We start from the raw sequence: 22366 nt of genomic DNA, 5'->3' as shown, positions 1-22366 counted from the left end.
TAGGCGTCCTAGTTACATTCTGGGCAGGAGGAAGGGAAAAGGGACAGCTAAGTCCCTTTTCTGGAAACTCCATTCAGTACACGTGTGTGTCCTCGTTGGCCAGAACTGTGACACTTGCCCCCCACCTCCACCGCTGCAAGAGAGCCTATGAAATGTAATTTCTAAGTTGGCACATTGGATTATTTCAAACAAAGGAAGAATAAGAATGAATGTTGGGCAGCAGAATGACCTGCCACAAGGTCACAAAACAATGATGAAAGAAAACACAGAAAATATTGTCAAAGAATTGCTTGCCTTTTTAAAAAAAAAAAAAAAAAGATCTAAATGGGTTGATTTGTTTTGTTTTATTCTTTTGGGTGAACCTTGAGGAAAGAGATTATTCCCTGTGCAAACACTTTCAGATAATAAAAACATAGAACATTTTGTTCATTTTACAGAGCTAACATAATCCTGGTACCTAAACCTAACAAAGGAAAAAACACACCCGAAATACACAAAGTCATTAGTAAAACTGCACACCAAGCTAAGGGACAAGCTGACAAAAATCCCATGTTTTCCCCTGTCTTGGTTGCTTCCTTGTTTTATGCAGCACGTCTTCAAATAACTCCCCAAAAAAAGAATATGTGAGAAGTAAACTTGCTGAGTCCTTATGGATCTACAAATGTCTTTGATCTGGCCTAGTACCAAACAGTTCATCTGGGTATTGAATTCTAAATTAAAAGTCATTTTCCATCAGAATTTTGAAGCTATTTTTCCATTGTCTTTTGGCATCCAGCACTGCTGGTAAGAAATCTGGTTTTTATTATTTTATAGGTGATTTTTTTTTTCTCTCTTTGGAAACTTTTAGGAGATGTCTTCTCATGTCCCTGGATATTTTGTGTTTTCTTTATGTTGGGGGCTTGAGGCGCTCTATTAGTCTGAAGACGAATCTTTTTGGTCTGGGAAATTCTGTTTAATTGTTTATTTGAAAATTATCTCCCCTGCTTTCTCTCTTTTTTCCTAAAATACTTATTAATTGAAAATGGACCTCTATCGTAGTTTTATTTTCTGTCATCTCTTATGTTTTTTCTAATAAAATTTTCTTTCTTTCATAGTTTGCTTTATTTTCTGGGTGATTACTTTAACGTCCAACATGTCCACCGAGTTTTCATTATATTTTTTATGGCCAGGGGCTTTTTTGTTCTCTACTTGTTTCTTTTACATAACCTTGTCTCACAGATCCAGTGCCTTGAAGTTCTCTCTTACCTATAAACTGTTCCTGTTTCCTCAGGGGTCTTACTTTCCGTTTGTTTATCTCAGTCTTTCTATCTCATATTTCAGGTTTCCTCAAATAGCTTCTGGCTTATGGTTGCCCATTCATCTTTCGGAATAAGGCAGTACAAGTGTTCTGGAGGCCTTGTGTACACAGATAAGAGGAGATGAATGGCAGGCTTTGTTTCAGACGGAGCTGATCTTTGTGCTTTGGAACTTCTAAATGTCAGCCTGCAGCGTGTTTTATAGTCTAGGAGGCCACCTTAAAGCCCAGCGCCCCTACTCTTGTTTAGACAGTTTAATGTCTTTAGAGACCCTCCATTTTAGGGGGAAAGGGCGGTAAAGGGTCATATCTCAACACTCTGTATACAAGGGTGAGGGAGGTTTATGATTCCATTCGTAGACTTTCAACTAAGCCCCCATTTCCAGCCCCATATTCCCTTCCCACCCTCCACTGCACCCAGCATATCCAAGGCTCAAGCGGCTGTGAGCAGACCAGCGCCCGCCTTGGCTGCAGACCCTGCCCTGTGCATTACAGACTGCAACTCCCTCTGTCCTGCTTCCTCTGTCACCACTCCTCCTTCAAACCCCAAGCTCCTCCAAAAACTTGTTGAAATTCCTCTGGTCCACAGATGCCCTACCCTCAAACCCCGCCCCCCTTTTTTTTGGTTAATCCTCACCCAAGGATATTTTTTCCATTGATTCTTAGAGAGAGGGGAAGCGAGGGGAAGAGACAGAGAGAGAGAGAAACATCGATGTGAGAGAGAGAGACATTGATTGGTTGCCTCCCACATGAGCCCCGACCAGGGCCGGAGATCAAACCTGCAACCGAGGAACATGCCCTTGACCAGAATCGAACCCGTGACCTTTCAGTCCACTGGCTGACGCTCTAGCAAAACTGGCTAGGGCTCAACCCCCTCCCCCCAAAGATTTATATGTGTATTATTTATTCCTAAGACATTTCCAGAGAAAGAAGAGATAAAACCCCGTGCATTTAATCGTCCACGGTGCACAGAAGTCCCACTGGCCTTGTGATGGAGGGCGGCAGGCAAGGGCGTGTGCTCTATCTCCATTTTCCACGGTTAAACCCAAGCAGACCGTGCAGTCTTTTTAATCAATGACACATTTACAATAAATTCAGAAATATGCACAGAGATGGAAGGAAAACTTTTTTTTATTACATAACAAGGTTTGAGCGTGTGTGTTGATTAAAACACATTTTAAATACGAAGCTAAAATCAGACGTGTCCCTAAAGCCCCTTCTCAGAGTCCTAAAAGTTTCATAGAATATATTCAGGAAACCACTGGTCTAGTAAAAAGAGCATGGAATTTGGAGTCAGACAAGCCTGGTTCAGATGCTGGTGCAGAGCCATCTGTTCTCTCCAAATGTTAGTTTCTTCACCAATACCCACCTCCTTACATTACTGAGGGGATTAAATGAGATACTATGCGGGCAAAGCACCTAGCACAGAACCAGGTGATCAGTAGGTGCTCAATAAATGCTAATCACTATTCTTCCCCGCCCCCCGCCACTTCATACTGAGCTACTCACCATGCCCCCACTTTGTTCATGCTATTTCCACCTCACCTCTCAGCCATTTCTTTTCTTTCTTTCTTTAAAAATATTTTTTTATTTATTTCAGAGAGGAAAGGAGAGGGAGAGAGACTCAGAAACATCAATGATGGGAGAGAATCATTGATCAGCTGTCTCCTGCAACCCAGGCATGTGCCCTTGACCAGAATCAAACCCAGAACCCTTCAGTCCACAGGCCGATGCTCTATCCACTGAGCCAAACCAGCTAGGGCACTCAGCCACTTCTTGAGTGCCTGCTTGGTCTTCAAGTTTCAAATCAGACATTCCCACATTTACAAAGGTTTCTCTAAGCCTGGCCAGTGTGGCTCAGAGGTTGAACGTTGACCTATGAACCAGGAGGTCACAGTTCGATTCCTGGTCCAGGCACATACGCAGGTTGCAGGCTCGACGATCCTCAGTAGGGACGTGCAGGAGGCGGCGATCAATGATTCTCATCATTGATGTTTCTCTCTCTCTCCCTCTACCTTCCTCTCTGAAATCAATAAAAATACATTATTTTTATAAAAAAGGCTTCTCCAAACCTCCAGAAGATTCATTGTCTTATCTTCTGTGCCTCCCTGACACCTGTTCACACATCTGTGGTAGCTCCAGTCTCTGCAACAGAGAGAGCTGTGCACACCTCTGTCCCTCTGGGCGAGAAGGATTCCTTAAAGGCAACATCCTGATCTCGCTCCTCAGGGGCCCTCCGGTACCCAGCACGGTAGCTGGCACACAGTAGGCACGCAGGAAATGATGGCATCTAATCGAATTGCAGCAAACCAACCCAGATTGTGGAAAGCCTGAAGCCACTTTCAGGCTGAGACACAAAAACCAAGCCGTGACCCAAACAGACAGATCCCAACTTGTCGGCGGTGTAAACACCTTGTTCTTTTCTCGCAGGAGTTTCTGAGCTGTTGTCATCATGACCTCCGCCCCCAACCCCGCCACTTTGCCAAATGCGAGCAAACACGTTCAGCTCCACGAGACAGGGCCTTGGCTTGGCTCAGCCTTGGTCCCGCCCCATGAGACAGAGTGAGGAGGACCAGACAGAGCACACCTGGGTTTATGGGAACCCACTGGGCGGGAAGAAGAGCTTTTCATTCTTAAGGATGAATGTTTAGCTCTGGGGCTGGGGCAGGATGCTTTCTCTGTTACTCTTTCCTTTCGCTTCCTGGGTAGCACATGGCAGAAGAAAACAGCTTGGGCCCTGACCTCTCCCCGCTTCCTCCCTCCACCTTCACCTCCCACCCAGACAGGGTCAGGCCATTAGTCAGGCTACTAGAGAGATGACACACACTGTGAGCAGGACCCTGTCCTGGGGCCTAGGGGTGGAAGCACACCGCCCACACGGGGAGTCACTGGTCTAATGAAGAATGCAAAGTGCCTGTCCTCAAGGAGCCCCCAGTCTAATGGGGGTGGGGGTGGGGAGGCAAAGTACAGTCCCAGCCCTCTGGTAGCTCCCAGGCCGATGTGATCACACCCGCACCCAGTCTGATATGGAGGCCGAACACACAAGCACCCTCCATCATTGAGCAGACACAGCACCAGTCGTGGTGCCTACTGTGTGCCAAGCACCTGCCACTTACCAGGTCATCACCCAGTGATCCAGAGCTATCATCCAAGATGGCAACCAATAAATAGTCATTTCAGCTGAAGCCAGTTTGGCTCAGTGGATAGAGCGTCGGCCTGCGGACTGAAAGGTCCCGGGTTTGATTCCAGTCGGGGGCATGTGCCTGGGTTGTGAGCACATCCCCAGTGGGGGATGTGCGGGAGGCAGCTGATCGATGTTTCTCTCTCATCGATGTTTCTAGCTCTCTATCTCTCTCCCTCTCTGTGAAAAATCAATAAAATATATTAAAAAAATAATAATAAAAAAATAAAAAATAATAAAAAAATAAATAGTCATTTCAAAATAACTCAGTGTACTTGAGTTCCTTAACCCTAACAAATGGATTTGTAGATCACAGTGATGCTCCTTAAATCTTTCACTCCCTCTCCTTGCTCACACATTCTTGCTGCTCTCAAACCTCCCTCCCCTTTTAGTCTCGCCCCTGATCCTTTTTCTTCTCTTTCCTCCTAATTCTGCATCCCACTCGCCTAAGGATGATTCTGACCATCAGCACCCTCCTTAGAGGCTGAGGGGCGCAGTGACACCAAGGAAGCCAAACCCGAATTTGCTCCAAGAGGCAGGGAGCAGGGAGCAACTGGAGAGGAACATTCACACACGGATAATTTCCATCCTTTCACACATGTGTTATCTCATTGAAGCCTCACTGCCTCTTGACAGGGTTGATGCTATTTTCCTTATTCCATAAACAACAGCAAAACAGAGTTTAGCAAGTCACACGTGACCCAGGGCATGCCACTGGTGATGGAAAAGGGACTTGAACCCATGACTCTGACTTCCGTCCCTGGGGAGAATGTCCACGGAAAAGACAAATACCAGTTCGCAGGGCGCCGGGAGAGAAGGGGCTGGTGACTCAGGACGCTGAGGGAATGCTCTGCGGAAAACATTTTCCAGGGTGTGGCGCGTGCCTCGGCACCTCGGGACATTTTTGTGTTTGTGTCTGGGAGGTAGGTGAGGCGACCACAGGGAGTTCCTCTCCGCCTTGGTCCACTGCCTACAGCTCACAGTGCGGGGGGACATTCCACGAGGAGCCACTCCTTCTGAAGAGGCTCAGGAACGACTGTGAAGATGCCCCCAACCCTGAGGAAGACACTCAGGGCCTCCCACCGAGGGTCAGCCTGGGCCAGGGGACTCCTGGGGGCCGGGCTGAGAGTATCCCTTACTCGGGGCATCTTGTCACAAGACCTGAAGGTTCTGTCTTCGAGGCTGCAGGAAGTGTGGCCCCCTATTACAGGTGAAAAGACTGAGGCCCAGGGAAGTGTTACCGCCCTAGAGAAGCCAGAGCCAGGCTTCCACCCGGACCTCCCGACCCCCAGCACCCCCTGCAGCCGGGCCCGTTGCCCAAGTGGAGGAGACAGCGCTGTATCCCACCCCCATGCCCCCCACCCACCCACCCCACCCGAAAACGACACCTCAGACACGCCCTTGACACTTCTCTCCTTTCTTTCTGGGGCTGCCTAGCGACTCTGGACATGGGCTCCTTCGGACGGACCCAGGGAAATCGGTCCTGCTGGCTCCCTCCTCGGGGTTTGGTAGGACAGGGAACTCAGTGAATGGAGGGATTCGGGCAATGACAGCCGACTGGCAGGTGTCCCTCAGGGACTTTTCCCTGCAACCCATCACCAACACCAGGACGGCCTTCCCCAATGCCCCGGAGGAGGTGAGAATCTAGGTCACAGGATAGAAGCTTTTGGGGGGGGAGTGAGGGGCAGGAGGATGGAGGGGCTGAACCGTTGGGGTGCTTATCCCTTTCCTCAGTGCCCAACCCCTTCCACTGGGTTAGCTTCTACTTATCTGTTTTATTAATCTACACGGATTGGCAAACGTCTGTGTGCACAAAGGGCCTGGCATCCTAGGAATTTCTTGGGACTATCTTTGTCCGGGGTTTATTTGCAATCCTTTTCCATTGTGCGTGTTTAAATTGGAATTTAGGAGGAGGTCCCTAGGTGGGGGCCAGTGGTGGGGCTGCCCAGAGCCCCTGGTGCTGGCCAGCAGAGCCCCTTCTCCCCCTGCACACCACCTCCTTCCCCCCCCCCACCCCCCACAGTGGCAGCTCCTCCTCCTGTGCACAGCATAGTCGCCTGGTCTGTGAAGCTGACCCTGAGGCCTGGCAAGAGGCAGGGAGGGAGCCCTGCTGTCAGCACCCGGGCGGGCGGACAGGAAAACCAGCCCCGACATCAGAGGCCTGCGCTCCATGAGTCCCTAGGAGCCCCACACATCCTGCCCGCGCTCCCAGGCACAGCAAGGCCTGGGCCAGGGGCCCTATGGGGAAGCACCTTGACGTCTGAGAACACAGACGGGGGCCCTGCTAGAACCACCGACACCAGGAAGACACATGGGGAGGCAGCAGCTGCAGCCCCACAAACCAGCCCCACCATGCGCCATCCCCTACATCCAGAGGGGCCCTCAGAGCCTTTTGAGGGTCTTGGGGGGCAGCGAGGTTACTGTCAACAAGGCCTCTGGGAGGGAGCACTCCTCACAGCTGTTCAGGAGCCCATTTTCAAGGAAAAGAAACATCCCATCCCCACCCCAAGGGGGAGACCCAGGCCCTACCTGGGGGGCGGGAGGGGGACTGTGCTTGCTCACTGACACATCTCAGGGCTCCTCCACGATCCCTCCCCCGGCGAAGGGCAGGGCCGCGTTGGGGAGGGGGGGTGGACTCCCTGAGTAAGCAGGGTCACTGTGCTTCTAAGGAAGGTGACTCAGGCAGGAAGAGGAAAGGGACACCTCCGGGGCTGGACACGTCCTCACCTGGCCTAGCGGCACTGGGAAGATTGTGTGCCCTCTCACACCCCACTGCGCCCAGGAAAAGAGCCTCGGCAAAGGGAGACAGGCCCTCGGGGCACAGGGGAGATTCCCGGGGCCCAGAGACATGTTACCGCCCTAGAGAAGCCAGAGCCAGGCTTCCACCTGGACCTCCTGACCCCCAGCACAGCCTGCAGCTGCCCCGCTGCCCAAGTGGAGGAGACAGCGCTGTATCCCACCCCCATGCCCCCCACCCCACCTGAATCCTACAGATGACGGTTCCTGACTTCTCACCAACAGCGTTTGCAGGAGAGTACCCGCTCCAGGTGCCCACACTCCCTCTGGGCCTGTGCCTTGGGGCATGTGCCATCTGAACCTCCCAGAGCGCTTTGCACTTACACTCTGGCCTCCCTGGCCCTAGTTTGTCCTCCCAGAGAGATGCCAGCTGCCTGAAGGCAGAGCCCAGCCTGACTCTGGCTCCCCAGGGCACTTAGGCAGAGCAGACTCCCGGTAGGTGTTTAAAAGCATTGAAGGAACAAATGACAGAGGAAATACTGTATTTCTTAAGGCCAGTCGTGTGATGCACCTTGACCACCACCCCCCTAAATGGGGCTGCCCCTTGGAGCTACCACAGCCTCGCGACTGGTCTCCCAGCTTCCTCACTTGGACCACCACCCCATCCTTCAGCCATATTGCAGCCAAATGAGCTTTCTAAAGAGTGTCGTCATCATTCTTCAAACACTGTTGCTTTCCACTGCTCTTGGGATAAATCCAAAATCTCCAGCCTCGGTGGTTGTAAGCATCAGAAGCGCTTAGTTTTCTGTTTTCTTTTTCTTTTTTTACATATTTTTATTGATTTCAGAGAAGGCGAGGGAGAGAGAGATAGAAACATCAATGATGAGAGCGAAACAGTGAATGGCTGCCTCCTCCACGTCCCCCACTGGGGATCGAGCCCACATCCGGGCATGTGCCCTGACCAGCAATCGAACCCGTGATGCTCAGCCTCTGAGCCACAGCAGCCAGGCTCACTTAGTTCTCTTTGGTTCAAGTGGATGCTATTGTTTCTACCTCAGGGCCTTTGCAATTGCAGTTCTCACCTCCTGTCAGCTCTTTCTCTCTCTTTTACCCCCTTTGCCTCTTTAACTCCCATCATATTCGGGTCTCAGGTTGTCTCGGTCTTGGGGAAGCCCTCCCTGGTCCCCAAGGGCACACATTCTCAAGGTAGCCTCGAATTTTCCTCTGTCACATCTCTTACAGTTGATCATTAGACTTCTCATGGTTATTTCATCCATGTCTATCCCCCATCCCCATTCTCCTGCCCCCAAAGACCATCAGCAGGATGTGGACCTGTATCTGGCAGAAGGACACACCTGGCCCAGAAATGCCCTGCACCCCAGGGGGGCTGAGACTTGGGAAGTACTTAACCCAGTCAAGAGGTCAGCCCCACCCTGTTGCCAAAAGGTGTGGAGAGGAGGACCTGGGGGTGCGCCTACGCACCCTGAAAGAGAAAGCTCAGGAGTATTTGGAGAGAGAGATAAGGTGGCGCAAGAGCAGGAAATGAGTTCCGGGCAGCTGTTGGCTGAGGCAGGGCAGTTCAGAATGAAAGCGGAGATCAAAGCCACAGGAAGTGGGCTGTTGTTTTTTTTTTTTTCAGCAACGGAAGAATCTGATCAAAGCCACACTTTCCTGTCTGGGTGGGGTAGGCCATTCATTCACTTATTTGCACAGCCATGCAACAAATATCAACAAATATGGAGGGAGCACCTTTCTGTGCGGCAGGCACTGTGCTGTGCCTGGGGACTCAGTCGGGAGTAAAACTCTCCGGAGGTTACAGGCATCCAGCTTAGTGTCCAGGCCAGTGTTCAAACTTCAACCCATTTGGTGAACCACAGCCAGAATGTTAAGAAATGCAATGCATGGTGGGATGAAGTGCAATGGAATGGCATGGAAAACACGCTTATGGCTTGCTGAAGGTTTGGAGGACGGTTAGCATTGTTTAGCAATGAAGTATTTGTCAGTTACGGTATGCATATCTTTTAGACATCATGCTGTGGCACACTTGATAGACTACAGTGTCGTGTCGACATAAATTTCATATGCAGTGGGAACCAAAAAATGTGTGGGATTCATTTTATGGCACATTCCTGCTTCAGAGAAAGTCCTCTGGCAGAGCTGCAGGGTTGCAGGGCCAAGGGGACATGGACAGGGCACTGACCCTTTCTGCCAAACCCATCCTACACCGTTTCCAGAGCATTCCGTAGTCCCCTGACTCATCTGCATTTGATTTAGAGTGATAAAACAAGATCTCTAACTTCAGTCCTAACTTTTCTTCTGGTCTCCAAATCCTATCAAACCAACCATCACCCAGATGTCTCCTTTTGGATGTCCCATGAGCACCTCAAATCATCAGGCCCTGAACTTAATTCATATGAATCCTGACCCCGCCACCAAGTCTACAAATCCAGTTTACGCTTGGGATGAATGGCACCACCATTGCCCAGTCACTCAAGCCAGAAACCAACTCCCTTCTCCCCATCACTCACAAGCCATCAGTCACAGTCCACCCATCCTGTCGCTCCTCCATCCTCTCCATCATTGCCCAGCCTGAGGGTGCCTCACCCCCTGGCACCCAGGTCACTACATTGGCTCCCTGGCTGCCCTCCCCACCCCCAACAAGCCATCTCTGATGCAGCCCAGAGAATGTTCCGAAACACAGATCTGGTTGTGTCAGTCCCATGATCCTTCATGCCTCCTCCCTCCCTGAGGATGAAGTCCAAACACCTCTACATGAGGATTTCACATCTGGTGTCACCCCCTAGCCCACTTAATTTCCCCACGCCATCATTACCTCCACCCCACCTCCTACGCTCCAACTATTCTAGTTAGTCCTCAATCCCCTTATACACATCTATTCCTTTGTACTTGCTGGACCCACTTTCGAAACTCAATAACCTCTGCTTTGTTCACCTGGCCTATAACCTTCTAATCCCAGCTCAGCCCTGCCTCCTCTGGAAAGCCCACCTTGATTTCCCCCACACGTCCACCATACCTTACACATCCTCCTTTAGAGCAAAGACTCCATGAACTAGTCATGGTTTAACTGAAGATCTGCCTCCCCAACTAGCCCGTCAACTTCTTGAAGGCAGGGACATGATTTCATCTTCGTTTCCCCGGCACCGAGCACACAGACAGCCAGACTGCTCCCAGAAAATCCTCAGTAAGTAATGCCAACCAACGAAGTGACTGGGCTCTGGGGACCTCAGTGGCTGAGCTGAGATGGGAAGCTGGACCCTTTCCCACCCTCGTGTCAATGTAGGGGACACACCTGTTAAGATGAGAGACAGCGTGGGGTAGCCCTTCGCCTACCAGCCCAATGCTCCTGAACCCTGTCAACAGGGCCTGGGGTTGTTGTCACGGTCGTGGGGACAGGTGCACTGAGCCGTCCACACTCTCAGGACCAGAGGTGGGATCAGATCCACAGGCAGGCTTTGAACCTGCAGAGCTGGGAGTCTCTGTCCCACTGGCCACTGCAGACAGCCTTGGCTTCGGGGACACTTGGCTCTACCCACGTGAACCAAGTGGCCAGTGAGCATCAGGGGACAGGCCTGGGTGACTCGGGACACAACGCCTTCCTTCTCTGGGATTCAATTTCCCCACCTGTGAAATGGCAACTTGCACCAGGTCCATTCCAGCTCAAAAAACACTTAAATGTGTGATTTCAACGTTGATCCCACCAAGAAACAAGTCTGAGGGCCAGGGACCAGGAATGCCATGTGGAAAGAACACAGTGTTTGGGGACGGCTGCCCTCTGCCCAGCCTCTACCCTGGGTACCTTGTTACGCTAGCTGAGTCCCTTTACCTTCCTCGGTTTCCTCATCTGTAAAAGGGAATACGGAATGGCAGCCACACCATACAGCAGCTGTAAGAAGAAAAGCGATGGCTTATGTGACATGCCTGGCACAGTGTTTTACCGTAACCGATGCCTTGAGTCTGTGGTTCCCTCCCCTGGGTGCTGGAAGGCACCTGGGAGTGCTGGGTGCCTCTCCAGCTCAGCCTGCAGGGCCTGGAGACTAGAAAATTCTACCCTCACTCACCTGGCCTCCTGGCTCCCCACCCCCCTATGTGGCTTCCCTCACTGCCAAGCTCAGCTCCCGGCCTGAGTCTGGCTGAGGGCCGGAGTGGCCAGGTGAGCGTGGTTAGCCACACATGTGACCACCAAGATCCCAGGCCAGAGTCGTGGAGTCCAGAGTCACACTGAGGTCTGGGACTCCGACTCCAGTGCTCGTGTGGCCAAACAGCAGACCCCCATGTGGTGCAGGCCCATGGGCTCACTCACTGTCCAGCCACCCTCCCTCTGTCCCCAGGTGACCCTGCGCATTCCTGTGGTCTGGGGTTTGCTGGTGCGGTGGCTGCGACTGAAATCTGGGCACCCTCTCACCAGCTCATGGGGAGGGGGCTCCATGGGCCAGATTCTTCTTCAAATGAGACTCCCGTGGTTTCCTTGGCTGAGGCGTCTGTGGGGCAGAGAACAAACAATGTGGAATTAAATTTCTTTGGAAAAACAATGTGGAATTAAATTTTCTGGAAAAAAAGGCTCCACAAGTGAAGACCTAAGCATCTCTCTGGGCGTAGGGCCCACATCACTGGTGCCAGGCTGGACTCCCACTGCCGTCCAGGCTCTGTGGTTGAGCAATCCCAGGTCCTGAGGTCATGCACCCCTTCCCCCCACCTCCCCACCCTGTGTCACCTCAGAACTGTCACCAGAGAAGGGCTCCAAGTTTTTCCAGACCCTGACCAGAGACAGCTGGGAGCCCCGAAACAGGAGCGTCCCCCTGGGACCAGTCCGCACCAGCTGTAGGTGGTGCTGCCACCGCCACTGGGGGCGGGGGAGGATTTCAAGATCAGGTGGCAAAGACTAGGGGATGTGGTGAGACTGGCAGTCTCCCTGGGTCCCCAGACCCCAGCAGCATATTCTAGAGTGACAGACCCCAAGAGGCACAGAGAAAGCCACCCACTGACTTCCCCAGTTCCCAGCCCAACGCCATCGTAGAGCCAGTTAAGAAAGGGCCCTGCACATGTAGTCTCCACATGATGGAATATTATTCAGCCACAAAAAAGCGTGAAGTACTGACACATGCCAAACACAGGTGAACTTTGAAATCACGAAGCTGAGTGGAAGAAGCCAATCACAAAAAAATCACATAGTGTATGATTCTATTTGCATCAAATATCCAGAATAGGCAAATCCATTAGCCAATTTCCTGGGAGTACAACTCCAGAGTCTAGACTTTTTTTTTTTTTATCCTCACCCGAAGATATGTTTTTCATTGATTCTAGAGAGAGAGGAAAGTAGAGGGCAAGACAGAGAGAAACATCCATGTGAGAGAGAAACATCAACTGATTGCCTCCCATACATGCTCCAACCGGGGATCAACCCCACAATCTGGGTATGTACCCTGACCGGGAATCGAACCTAGGACACTTTGGTGCACGAGACGACGCTCCAACCAACCGAGCCACACCGGTTAGGGCCAGAGTCTAAACTTTTAACTCCTACACTCTGCTGCCTGACAAAATCTTAAAGAATTCAAGTCCCGTGACTCCCCATCTGGGGTCAGACACTGTGTTAATCAGGCTGCCACTGCTGTGCCCTCTCCAACATTTTGGTGACTTCGCATATAAAGACTTCTTTCTTCCACAGGTGCAATGGCCGTGGACCAGGCCCAGGCCCCTCTCACTGACTGCAGAGAGGGCCCTGACATCTCCCCTGAGCCCTTCACACCAGGCCATCGGACAGAGAAGAGAGTGAGCCAAAGGGGGTGTTTTAAGGGTCAGACTAGGACATGGCATGGCTCACATCTCTTTGGCCACGTTGCGCTGTCCAGAACTCAGTCCGCGGCCCCATCTAACTACCGGGGAAGCTGGGAAATATAGTCTCACTCTGTGCCCAGAAGGAAAGGAGATTTGAATCTGGGGGAAAGACAGCAGAGGCACGGCCATGGATGCCACGCCCTTTGACCACACGGCTCCAGGCCGGCTGTGTGTGAAGAGCTGCAGGTGCAGCCAAGGCCATCAGAGCTAAGCTCAAGACATGAAACAAGGGTGTGCACGCAGGCGGGGCCAGAGAGGCATGAGAGCAGTGAGTGTGCTCTTACTCACCTGCTAGGCTCAGCAGGAGGCCTTGGGTATCCAATGAGTTCAACTCGAGCTTAGGGGTACTCGGGATCACACACAGTACTCACCCCTTCTCCCAAGCTGGCCAGGGACCCCCTTCTCCAGGCCAGGCCCTGGGCAGATGGCCCAGCAGCTTGGGCTACGGCTGCTCCTGGTTAGGAGTAGGACACAGGCGCTGATGTCCCTAGGTGTGTCCCTATACCTTCCCTCTCTCGGGGACAGTGAGGGCCCAAGCAGGGCCATCTGAGGGTGACAGTGCTGAGCCCCATCCTGTCTGGTTTGGGACACAGGCGGCTGGTTTTCTTTTCAGATTTAACTCTCAGGTGTACGAAACAGCGAACTATGCCCCAAGCCAAAGACAAATTTGTCCAGAGAGGACACACGACATACCCCTGAGCAGAGTGATCCAGACGGCCTGTCATAAGGCAGAAAGGGGCCAGGAAGGAACAGAACACTATTAAGAAACATGTTCGCCCTAGCCGGTTTGGTTCAGTGGTTGGAGCATCAGCCCTCGGACTGAAGGGTTGTTGTGGGTTCGATTCTGGTCAAGGGCATGTACCTCGATTGTAGGCTCGATCCCCAGTCCTGGTCAGGGTGCCGGTGGGAGGCAACCAATCTCTGTGTCTCTCTCACATTGATGTTCCTCTCTCTGTGTCTCTCCTCCTCCCTAACTCTCTCTCTAAAAATCAATGCAGGTGAGGATTAACAAAAATTAACAGAAAGAAGCATGTTCACACCTGTCCTAGGCATGGACCTGCCTCCCCAGAGCGCACTGGTTCTTGGGACCACAGAACACCTGTCCCTCTGGGGGCCGCACTGACCAGCCTGCACTGCCTCCACACGCCTCTGTGGGGGTCAGGGGAGGCCCTGAAGGCAAGGACCTGAGTTTCAGTCCGGCTCTGTCACCACTTGCAATGGCCCCTAAGCCCCCTCCCTCTCTGTGCCTCAAGCTGACCCATGGTCCAGTGAGATCTGACCTCCAGAGTGAAGCGCACATGCCCTCAGGCAACAGAAGGACCTGCTGGCACGTGGAAAGAAAATGTTAAAGTTCAATGTACACATTTACATGCATTTCTGTCTAAAGTAGGGAAGTTCGGCTCTACCGATATTTAACATCCAGACTGACCTGGGTGCTGGGTGTGTTCTTGGCCAATTGTGTCCCCCCACATTAGTCAACGTCTAGGGGGAGGAGCAGAGAACTTGGGGGCAGCCTCCTCACTCTCTTGCTCAATTTTCAACACATGGTGACATACTGCCATTTACATAGGCCCAGTTCAGTGGAATTTGCAGATTGTAGTGTGATTCGCACTACATTAATCCGCCTTTCAACAAGACAAGTGGCCTAAAATGATCTCTGCAAAGAAACACCAAGAAAATAGCAGCACTTCACCTTAATCCTAGGATGTGATTTCACCTGATGCTCCAGGGAGGGGAGACAGGGTTGTCTGTGGAGAGTTACAGCAGATGTCATTCCAGAAATGACATCTCTTTTCATCAGGGTCAAGGTGACGTTTAAACAGCTGTTGGGGGAGGACCTTTTTTGGAAGGAACATAGTATGATTTGGAAGTAACGTTTCAAAATGTTCTCATCGTTATATGATTTTGTTGTTGAAAACCTTGTGTGTTCCCAAGATCTTTTATAGCTACCCTTAAACACACACACCCACACACACATACACACACACACACAGAACAAAAAGGAATTTTTTAACTTGCTTATAAAACTCTTCCAAATGAAGTGTTTGAGTGGGTTTTAAACCCATTTGCAAAAAGCATTAAAATGCAACATATTCCGATTTCGTTGTGAGGACAACTGATTGACATGAGGGAAGATGGAAATTTGGAAGTCAATTTTGAACAAAACTTTTGCATAATGGGTAGATGGCATTGAAAATTGAAAACTAAATGTCATGATTTAATGAGCCAGGCCCACAATGCGTGGCATCCGTCTGGGGCTAGGTATCTTCATGAGGCCCCCTCTTCAGCTGTGACAGCCTTTCACACTGAATATTGCAATAAACCAAATTCAGTCCCAGGCCTTCATGTCGCCCTTCCACAAAGTGTTAAACCAGTACTTTCAAAAATAAAGAAGCACATTTAATGGCATGGCTCTCATTGTCAGAACAAAAAGGGATGTTGTGCCATTATTAAGTGAAATGCCATAAAAATTACTTTAAAACTGTACTTATTACATTTGTCACTTTTGTTTATATCGTGTTATAATGTACATAATATAATATACATATATAATTTATTTATATAAGCATAATGTATCTGATCATATACAAATATTTTTAAATGTGCATACTAATGTATATTCATGTATCTAGTTCATGTACATAATTTATAAAGCTCTATGTATGTAATTTATAAATACATAGATACCAGGGGTGCCTGCTTAACATTTTTTACCGATGTATGAGCAATCAAGTTTGAGTTCAAGGACGACTGAGCACCTCTGGGCCCCTCCAGCTCTGGTATTAGAGTCTGCAGGGGACCCACCCTATATAGGTAGGGCATTCATAAGAAAGATATTCCCGGATTGGGCCTCACCTATCACACAGGTAGAGTTTCAGGCATGCACACTTTTCTAAAGTTTTTTTTAGTCAATTTTTTAGAGAGAGAGAGGGAGAGGGAGAGAGAGAGAAACGTCCATGTGAGAAACAACTGGCTGCCTCTTGCATGCAGGGAATGAACCTGCAGCCTGGACATGTGCCCTGACAGGGAATGAATCAGACCAGCAACCTTTTGGTGCACAGGACGCCCACTACACCCAACCCACCAGCCAGGGCCAGGCATGCACATTTTACAGCTAAGACGTCAGAGGTGCAGAAGAGTAAAACCTGAGACGTATTCCACCTCCCATCGGCATCCCCATCAGAAAGACCACAATCCCCTCCCCTCGGATAATCCCCTCACTCTCCTCCACACCCCTCCCACTGCCACAGGAGAGTGAAAACGAGACTTCCCTCCTGCTCAGAGGGAATCGGTGGCCCTGAGAGGGTCTTTCCTGGTGGGCCCAGCAAACCGGCCGTGGAGAGTAAGTGTACATGCAGGCATCCAGCGTGCAGTCTGGCCTTTTACCTGCTCTGCTCTCTCGGCACCTGGATGCAGAGCCTGGTTTTTGGTCACCAACATTCTCACTATCCTCTCTGCTGGGAATCGCTGCCTCACGTGCTACAGAGAGAGCCAAGGATGTTCAGGAGCCTACCCACCCATGTCAGCTCTCTGCCCCATCGTAGCAAAGAACATCCCTTACCCAATCTTTGTATCTGTCCCTACCCCAAAGAAGAGAGAGTCGCAGGAAAAAGCAGGCCTGCACCGCTGCTACCCTCATAGGGGGCTCATCACCTGCCTGGAGCAAAGGAATTGTTCTATGGCACAAATACGTTCATGCCGTTCCCTCTCTGCTCTGCTCTCCTTGATAACTTCCTCTGGAGGGTATATGCTAAGTGAAATAAGCCAGACAGAGAAAGGCAAATAACATATGATTTCACTTATACGCAGAATCTAAAAAAAATAAACAAACGAAACAGAAACAAACTCATAGATACAGAGAACATTCTGATGGTTGCCAGATGGGAGGGGCTGGGGGGGGGATGGGTGAAAAAGAGGGGAGGATGAAGATGTGCAAATTGCCAGTTATAAAATAGTCATGGGGATGTAAAGTACCGCATAGGGAATATAGTCAATAATAGTGTAATAGCCCTAATTGGTTTGGCTCAGTGGATAGAGCGTCAGCCTGCGGACTGAAAGGTCCCGGGTTCGATTCTGATACCTTGGTTGCGGGCACATCCCCAGTAGGTGTGCATCCCCAGTAGGAGGTGTGTAGGAGGCAGCTGATAGATGTTTCTCTTTCATCGATGTTTCTAACTCTCTATCCCTCTCCCTTCCTCTCTGTAAAAAAATCAATAAAATATATTTTTTAAAAAAATAAATAATAGTGTAATAACTGTGTATGGATGGTGTCAGATGGGTGCTAGACTTATCGGGGTGGTCACTCCGTTAAGTTATTTGCATGTCTAATCACTATGTTGTACACCTGAAACTAATATTTATTGCATGTCAACTGTAATGGAAAGTTTTAAAACAATTTTTAAATAAATAAATGAAAATAATTTTTTTAAAAAATGCTTAAGCTTCCTCTGTATCTCCATTGCTCACAACAGAAAAGCCAGGTTGCCTAGGGCAACCCACAGGTCCTTCTCCCCCCACCCAGCCCACCTGCATCAGTCACCGGCAGGAAGCAGAAACCACATGAGCTAATTTCAGCGGAAAGGAATTTCATGCAGGTAATTCGGTACTTACTAAATCACTGGGAGGGTTAGACCAGCTGGCTGCACCTGCAGGAATGTCTCCCAGAGACACCCTCTGGGTGGAGGGGATGGGACAACAGGACCCACCTTGGAACTGCCCCCTCTGGCATCATCAAGAAGATAAGGAATCAGGAGCCACCCAGACTCTGTTGCCTTCAAGAACCATCACTTAACTAATAGAAGGGTCAGGAAGTCATTTCAGTGACAACCCACACCTGTGTGCTAGGTGCTGGAAGGCAGCTGCCCCAAAAACCCAGTGTCTCCATAACCGTGCAGACCGGCGGCAGCAACAAGCCACCTCCCCAGGCCACGCTGCCCAGCCAGAATTCCAGCGGCAAGGGAGGTGAGAAATGCAGGGGCCAGGAAGGCTCAGCAGGGGAAGACAGGGTAGAGGCGAAGCTAGACACACACTGCCTTTCCAAATTCTTCGTCCAACAGTCTTCCCTCACTCACCCTGAATTCCAGCCACAGAGACCTCCCCCAGGGTCCCCCGAACACCCCAGGCTCTTTCTCGCCTCTCTGATCTCCCCCAGGCTGGTCACCAGCCCCCTCCACTTCGAATGTCCTTCAAGAACCTGAGATACTTTCTCTGACTCCCTCAGGCCGGGTTTACTGCAGCCCAAAGTTGTCCAAAGAAACATAATGCCAACCGCTTACGTAATTCTACATTTCTAGTAACTACATGTGGTAGGTTGAATAATGGCCGCCCCAAAATATCAAATCCCAGCCCCTATCACGCTTACCTGATTTGCAGCTGTAGTTAAGGATTTCAAGATGAGATTACCCTGGATTACCCAGGTGGGTCCTGGATGCCATCACAAGCGCCCTGACAAGGGAGAAGCAAGAAGAGGTAAGAGAGAAGAAGGCAAAGCAAAGAGGAGGCAGAGACTAGAGCGATGGGGCCACAAGCCCAGGGATTCTGGGGCAGCCTCAGGAGGTGGGAGAGGCAAGGACCACATTCTACCCTGGTTATTTTTTATCGAACCCAATATCAACATAATATTATCATTTCAACGTGTAATTAATATAAAAAATGATGAATGAGGTTGCTTACGTTCTCTTTTTTCATACTAGGTTTTTGAAATCTGATGTGCATCTTACACCTATAACAGCATCTTACTTCAGAAGAGCCGCATGGGCCCTATGGGATGGCACCGTTTCAACAGATTTTTTAAGGCCATACGTTGACGTGAAAATTACAGAGTTCATGATGGAAGCACATTAGGAAATGGTGTGAAAGCAAAGGCTATATGCTCTGTGATTGACAGACGCAGCGGTGACTGGGTAGTGAGTCCCCTGGAGAAGGTCCTCCAGCCTAGCGCCAGCCTGAGTTCAAAGCTCTGTTCCCAGATTAAAAAGAAAAAGAAGGAAAGACAAAAGCTGTGCTCAGCCTCCATTCCCAGGAGCCCCTGTGCTGCCCCGGATGGCCCCGGCCAGACGGGCCCGGGAGGCGGCTGTGGGAAGGGTCGCCTGCCCACGGCCATCGCCTTCCCAAGGTCAAGAACTTCACTCCCTGCAAGCTCTGCCAACTCACGGCCCCGCCCCTGGTTGGCACATGGTCAGAGGAATGCCCAGATCCAGCGCACCTTGGTCTTAACAAGTCCCTGCCCAGCCAAGCAGGTCTCCCCTGATCAGGTGATGCCTGTGGGGCCAAGGCGGGGCCGAGGGCCGGGGAAGCAGGGAGTTTGGGAGCCCTTCACACAAGCCCAGCCCCAGCCCCCCTCAGGCCAGGCCAGGCCAGGCCAGGCCCCCACCCGAGGCCTCCCTTCCTTGTGCTGGAGCCAACCCTACCTGAGTCCTGAGCCCACAGACAAGGGAGGGGTGGGGCCTGGCGGCTGTCAGCCACAAGTAGGGCCCTGAGGGGAGGAGGGAGGGCAGGATAGTGGGTGCTCTTAAGTCTGAAGTGAACTACGCCTCCCTCACTCCTCACCTGGCCTCTGAGCTGTCTTGATCCCAGGAGCCAGAAGTGAACTCAGCCACTGCCTGCCCTGGACCCCAGGTAGGTGCCTTTATTCTGCAAGGAGCTTTATGCAAGCACCTCCCCAGCGGACTCGTTTAACCCTGTATCCTCTGCTTCTCCACTTCTGGGGCCCGGGCTCAGAGCGCAGGTGGGGAGAACTGGGGAAGAGGCTGTGGCTGAGAGACATGGTCTCAGGACCGCAGACCCCGGCGTTTAACGCTTTGAGGGAGCAGATCTGTACCCTTCTGAGTGCAGATGAGAGCACCAAAGTGCAGGGAGGGGAAGAGGTTTGCCCAAGGTCACGGAGACTCGGGAAGGGACGGGCACAGAACCAGGCCTCCTGCCTCCCAGCCTGGTCCTGAGCCCCGGTGCTGGGCCCCTCAGGCTGCTGGGCACCCAGAGGTGGGGGACCATGGCCTTTGCTGGTCCTGCGGTCCCTGGGTCTGGGTGGAGGGGATGGGACAACCGGAAGCCACTCTACCAGGATGGGGTTGAGTAGGGATTGGACTATTGAGGCAAGGGGCTTTTGGGGATCTTCGGGGGTCCCTCTCTTCTACCCGCTCCCTTCGCTGACCTGGGCTTGCGGGAGGTTGGCTATGAAGCAGAGGAGATGTGCCAAGGTAGCAGGATCTCCTGCCTTCCGAGCCCTTGGGAACAAAGAAAGATCTGAGTCAAAATCTGAAGGGGGAGTGGGTGGGAGGGACCTATAAATAGGCCTGAGCTGGCTGGAGCCCTCCGTGCCCACCATATACCCCCACCCACCCCTACACACACACACACACACACACACACACACACACACACACAGCCCTGAGCCCCAGGCACCCTCCCCTGCCCCTCAGAGCAGGAAAGAAAGCTAGTGGTGGGCAGGATGTCCAGGGATAAAACACTGAGCCCAGACCCTGCCTGGGGAGGTCCAGGGTGATTCGGGGACTGTTCAAAGCGAGAAGAGCGTGAAAAAGAGCCTCCCAGCCTTGTCCCTCAGGTTCCAGAATCCCAGGATGGAAAGAGGTGAGAGGGGCCCTAAATCTACGAAGCGCAGGCATCGGGCGTGGGACCCTCGACCACCCAGGTTCCAGTCCCAATCCCACCACCGGGTCCTGTGGGCTGTGTAACCTCGGGCAAGTCCCCGAGCCTCTCCAGCCCCACAGGAAGAGTACCCGCCTCACAGACCATTGAGAAAATGAAACGAGTAGGTGTTAAGTACGTATCTGTCATTATATTGTCCCCATTATATAGATGGGACAAGTGAAGTCCAGGGCGGCACAAGAGCAGTTTCCAAATCAGTAGGCAGGCATCCTGGGTTCTCCTCCTGGGGGGAGACCCAGGCCCCCGATGTCCTCCATAAAGTCAACACCCCAGCCTCCTCTGCGGGGCCCAGACCAAACCCCGCAGGGCACGCTGAGATCCTGCCCCAGCAAAGCCAGGCCTCTGGGAGCACGTGAGGGAAAAGCCACAGCTCCATGTCCTCAGCTGCCCCCAGGAAGAAGCTCAGAGGCCGGTTCCCGTCCACTGCCATTTATAGACACGCTGCAGGAGCCTGGGCCGTGCCACCCGCTCCAGGACCCGGCCAAGGAGAGGTCTGGCAGGGGCCTGGCTTTCCTCATTCACTCACTGTGTGACTTGGGCAAATCACATCCCCTCTCTGGACCTCAGGGGTCCCTCTGCACTTGAACTCAATGTGGTACAAGGAGTTAAGAGTCCAAAGTCCTGCAGCCTGGGTTTGAATCCCAGCTCTATCACTTTTCTTAACCTCTCTGAGCCTCGGTGTCTTCATCTGTAAAATGGGCTGGTACTAGGGGTGCAGAACTTCCTCGGAGTGTGAGATGCGAGTGAGCAGATGTAACACACATAGATGAGCTCCTGGCACGTGGTGAATGCTCGATAAATGGGAGCTGTTATTATCTTTTCTTATGAAGTTGTTATACTCTAGACAAGCCCTTATTTCTAAGAAGTATTTCGAGTTATCCAACTGCTTTTTCAAGCAGCACCTCATTGATTCCGTGTGGCTCTCTGGTGGGGGCCGAGGGGTGGGTGCAGGGCAGGAATTCTTCTGCCCATTTCACAGATGAAGAAACTAAGGTCAGATTACACCTTAAGGAACTGTATGAGCTGGGAATCGAATCTGAATCTTCAGGTTCTCATTTCATTTGGCCCAGGCTGGTCTCCGTACCTTTTCCAGCACTGGGGGTCCGACTCTAACGCAGGATGTGATGACAGCGTCTTGGAAAAAGGGAGGAGCAGAGTTGAGGAGTATTGGGGGGCAAGTGGTGAGGCTCAGGGCATGCAGTGTAGTGTGACCAGCGTGTCCCCGCTGCTTACAGTTTTCTTGGCAGCCTCAGTCCTAGAACCTCTTGCCTCCTACCCAGCCCCACCTGCAGGGAAGTACTAACACGTGGTATTAAGGTGAGACAACAGGGAGAACTTTCCACAGGAAGGGAACTGAGGAAGTTGAAACATCTCTTTCCTGGATGGGCCCCCAGGGGGTGAATATCATCTGATGATGTCACTCCCCAGCTCAAAACGGTTCTGTAGCTCGCCCTTGCCCTCAGGGTTGAGACATCACTACTGAGCCCAGCCTGTAAGGCTCTGCGGGGTCTGGCCAGTCTGCCCCCTCTCACTCTCACCCCATCTTTTCCTCCATCTACCCTAGGAGTTCCCTGTTTCCCAGGCGCTCAATAATGCCTCCTGATCCCCCCTGACTGTCAGGCTTCTGAAAA

General features: G+C 51.5%; 1 long non-coding RNA gene across 1 annotated transcript in view; it reads right to left on the bottom strand.

The window, feature by feature from the left end:
• The window catches only part of LOC308532528, a 53295-nt gene that overhangs the window by 955 nt on the left and 29974 nt on the right, over positions 1–22366 (bottom strand). Inside the window, exons 2-4 of the long non-coding RNA XR_013996987.1 lie at positions 18430–18512; positions 11635–11710; positions 11056–11115 (exon numbers count right to left, since the gene is read on the bottom strand). This is a non-coding gene — a long non-coding RNA (uncharacterized lncRNA). The remainder of the gene's footprint in view (positions 1–11055; positions 11116–11634; positions 11711–18429; positions 18513–22366) is intronic.

Source organism: Myotis nattereri (genome assembly GCF_964212035.1).
Source record: "Myotis nattereri genome assembly, chromosome: 16".
NCBI lineage: Eukaryota > Metazoa > Chordata > Mammalia > Chiroptera > Vespertilionidae > Myotis > Myotis nattereri.
This window is presented reverse-complemented; position numbering and strand designations above follow the sequence as displayed.